The 4,368-nt window shown below is 39.2% G+C and overlaps 1 pseudogene; it reads left to right on the forward strand.

The window, feature by feature from the left end:
* The first annotated feature begins 2,698 nt into the window (after positions 1–2,698).
* Positions 2,699–4,121, forward strand: LOC134485776 (developmental pluripotency-associated protein 4-like; annotated as a pseudogene).
* The last annotated feature ends 247 nt before the right edge of the window (positions 4,122–4,368 follow it).

Consider the following 4,368-nt stretch of genomic DNA (forward strand, 5'->3'; position numbering starts at 1 on the left):
TCTCTCTCTCTGTATGTATGTATGTATGTATGTATGTATGTATGTATGTATGTATGTATGTATATGTTTGTGTGCTTCCTTTGGTTTTGTTTGCAAGGAGTTACTTATTTCTTGTCTTTTCTTGGATGTAGTTATTCTCCTTTAGTTAGAGTTTTCTTTCTAGTATTTTCTGTAGTACTTGATTTGTAAATATATATTGTATGAATTTGGATGTGTCTTAAAATATCTTCTTTTTTCTATGTATATGATTGACAGTTTTGCTGGGTATAGTAGTCTAGGTTGGCATCTGTGGTTTCTTTTTTTCCTTTTTCTTTTGCTTTCTCTCTCTTTTTTTAAAAAGAGATTACAAGGTATCTGTCTAGCCCCTCCTAGCTTTTAGAGTTTCTGTTGAGAAATTGGGTATAATTCTGATAGGTCTGTCTTTGTATGTTACCTGGTCTTTTGCCCTTGCTGTTTTTAATATTCTTTGTTCTGTAGATTTTGAGTCTCAATTATTATGTGACAGGAGAATTTTCATTTCTGGTCTAGTCTAATTGGTGTTCCACAACTTTCTTGAATATTTTTAAGCATCTCTTTCTTTAGGCTGGGAAAGTTTTCTTCTATGATTTTGTTGAAAATGTTTAATGGGCCTTGGAGCTGGCACTCTTTACCTTCTTCTAGCCTATTATTCTTAGGCTACATCTTTTCATGGTATCCCAGATTTCCTGGATGCTTTGTGTCAGGAATTTTTTATATTTAACATTCCTTTGCCTGATATATCTGTTTCTTCTGTCTTGTATGTATCTTCTATGCCTGAGACCTTCTCTTCTGTCTTTTGTATTCTGTTGGTGATGCTTGCATCTGCTGTTCCTGTTTTCTTCCCTAGGTTTTCCATCTCCAGGATTCCCTCAGTTTGTGTTTTCTTTATTGCTTCTATTTCCACTTTCAGGTCTTGTACTGTTTCATTTATCCCCTTCACCTGTTTGGTTATATTTTCCTGTATTTCTTTAAAGGATTTATTCATTTCCTTTTAATAGGCCTCTATCATCTTTATAAGATTGGATTTAATATCCTTTGCTTGTGCTTCCATTGTGCTAATATATCCAGTGCTTGCTGATGAAGGGTAGTTGTATCTTCCCTTTCATATTACCACAAAGGTAATATCTTATTCTTTTCATTTTATGATATACATATACTACTTTAAAATTTTGTTCATTCGTCTATAACATCTCAGACATATCACTTGATTTTCTGTTTTGCAGTCAATTATAATGTTACCATAAATAATACTACTCATGTGTACTGACTGATTATGCGTGTCAACTTGACATAAGCTGAGGTTATCACAGAGAAAGGAGCCTCAGTTGAGGAAATGCCTCCATGAGACCCAGCTGTAAGGCAGTTTTTCAACTAGTGATCAAGTGGGGAGGACTCAGACTATTGTTGGGTAGCTGTCTCTGGGCTGGTAGTCTTGGGTTATATAAGACAGCAAGCTGAGAAAGCCAGGGGAAGCAAGCCAGTAAGTAATATCTCTCCATTGCCTCTGCATCAGTTTCTGCTTCCTGCCCTGTGTGAGTTTTAGTGTTGACTTCCTTTGGTGATGAACAGCAATGTGAATGTGTAAGCTGAATAAACCCTTTCCTTCTCAACTTGCTTCTTGGTCATGATGTTGTGCAGGAATAGAAACCCTGACTAAGATATCATGTTTGATATAATGACCTTAATTCCTTTGGATTAGAGAAACTAGTGAAGTTAACTGAAGTATATAGCAATTCTACTTAAAAAATATTTTAGTGAGCCTTCATACCATTGTGGGCAGAGAAGTAGCAGAAGAATGGAGGTCCACTGGGGATAGCAGACTGCTCAGGGCTACACAACCTCTACTTGATGGCTAGACTTCATTCTTATTGACATTTGTTAATTTTTGTCTGTTTGATAACAAGTATTTTTACTGTAAAGAGATGATTTTGTGGTTTCAATTTGATTTAATCTGATAATCAATGAGTGAAGCCAGTATTATTTCCCATATACCTGTTGGCTATTTGTTTTATCATCTTAAAGAAAATGGCACTTCAGATCACTGGGCCACTATATCAGAAATTTATATGAGAAATTTACAACTATCTTCTTTCATTCTGTTACTGTGTAGATTATACCTTTTGTTATTCAGAGAGAAGTTTTGTAGTTTGCTTTTGTTGATTGTGTTCCTTTGTGGGCCTTGACCATCTGTATGGTCCCTGGCTGTTCCTGTCGAGGTAGGTATTTTCTTAGTCTAATTGTTTTAGGGTCTTAGTCAAAACTCTATGTACAAATGCATTGATATATACTGATACTTTTCTAATAGTTTCAAGTTTTGAATGCTGGTTCTTAATCTACTTCATATTGATTGTTTTGTTTATGAATGGTAAAAAGGAGAGCTATGGATTTTCTCAGTACTGTGTATTGAGGGATAGAACTTTTTCCAAGTGTACTTGCAGCAATTTGCAGAAATTCAATGGCTTGTAAATATATGGGCAAACATTATAATTTTACATTCTGTTCCACTGACTTGTATTTCTATCTGCCTTTATGCTGGTAGTTGCTTTGAAGTCAGGCATTGTGATATTGCTCTCTCTGATTTTTAATATTCAGTATTATTTTGTCCATTCTTGGTTTCTATACTGGCTCATTTTAGGTCAACTAGACACAAGCCACAGTCACCAGAAAGGAAAATGCCTCCATGGGATCCAGCTGTAAGGCACTTTCTCAATTAGTGATCAACGGGGGAGGCCCAGTCTATTATGGGTAATGCCATCCCTTGGGCTGGTGGTCCTAGGTTCTATAAGAAAGCATCCTGGGTGGTTTCATCTAGTCTGAAGATGGACACTGCTAGAAACAAGGAGCAGTGCCTGTGAGGTTATATGAAGATTAAATGAAGTGGAGCAGCACAGAAAATGTTGAAGGCCAGATGTCTAGTCAAGCACATCTTTTGCAAACACTCCAGCAAAGGGGAAAACAGCAACCAACAACAACAGCAACAACAACAACCAACAACAACAACCAACAACAACAACCAACAACAACAAAGCCAGTAGAATATAACAGTTGTAAACAAAAGGAGAAAGCATGAGATACCGAGACTCTAGGACCCACTCATAGGCAAGTACCAGTTCTCCTGTACCAGCCTGTCTGACCCCAGTGAACCAGATTCACCAAGATGTTTCATGGGCATGGTGCCAGGAGTTTAAGCTGAGTAGCAAAGACCAGAAACTAGAGGGTTATCAAGTGCTTGATTTGATGAATGTTCCTGACTCACCAGAAGAAGCCAGGGTCAAGGCACCTCAGAAATAAGTGAAGATGGAGGAGAGGAGAGAGCTGTTCGCAGGTGACAGTTCTCCTGAAGTGGGCTCTGTAGCAGAGGAGTAGTTACTTGCTCTGACTAATCCCCCTATTCTCTGTGAGATCAGCACCACTGTTGGGATGACAACTGGCTCTGAGGCAGTGTTGTTGACTTGGACCAGAATTGTAACCAAGGTTAAGAGGAGTGAGGCAGTGCAATCCAAGGTAACACCAGAGACCTATGGGAAATGTGGTGTGTGGTTCATAGGAGAAGCCTTCCTGCAGACTCAAGTGGTTGGGTTCCATGCCAGACAAGCCTGGGTACCTGAAAAGAAAGGGAAAGTGATTGTCCTCGTCCTTCTTCTGTCCTGCACATTTCTACCCCTACACCTGGAGGACAACATGTGTACCCCAAGTGTGTTCTTAGGAACAAGGTCTTAACTAAGAGCCTCCAAGGATAAAGGTTGGGTCTCTTAGGTTAGAGCTAATTGCTGACATCACCCATTTCTGTGAAGTGGTCTACAGAACTAGAGCCAACACTGAGACATAGAAACCATAGCTATGCTCTTGAAGGTGCACATCTCACCCAGAACTTATGGGACATTGTTGGTAAGTTGTTGCTTAAGTACAAGTTTGGAATAAAAAAACAGCGAGATCACCAAAACTCAACAGCTACAGCTCTGTCGACACTGGAAGGGACCTCCTACTCTTTTGTGAAGATAACAAAAGTTAGTATTTTGTTGCATGAAGGACCTGGGTCAGGAATATGACATATCCAGATACCAGATACGACAGTTGCTTGTCCTGTCACCAGCACGACACGGTCACAGCCAGTTCTGTGCTCTAGCCTGTTCAGTAGTCAACTCAGCTTGTGCCTGCTGCCTCTGTACCATGCCCTTCTCTGGGTGCTATCATGTTGTTAGTGTTTAGTACTTCGGTTTGTTTTCTATTGTTGCAAAATATTGCACAAAATCTGGATTGGGGCTTTTGGTTTTGTTTCTTATCTGTAGGATTGGTAACTTCCTCCCTTGAATTTCTTCTGGCCCTCCTCTGGACATCAGTTTGAAAGGA

Source organism: Rattus norvegicus, chromosome 2 (assembly GCF_036323735.1).
Source record: "Rattus norvegicus strain BN/NHsdMcwi chromosome 2, GRCr8, whole genome shotgun sequence".
NCBI lineage: Eukaryota > Metazoa > Chordata > Mammalia > Rodentia > Muridae > Rattus > Rattus norvegicus.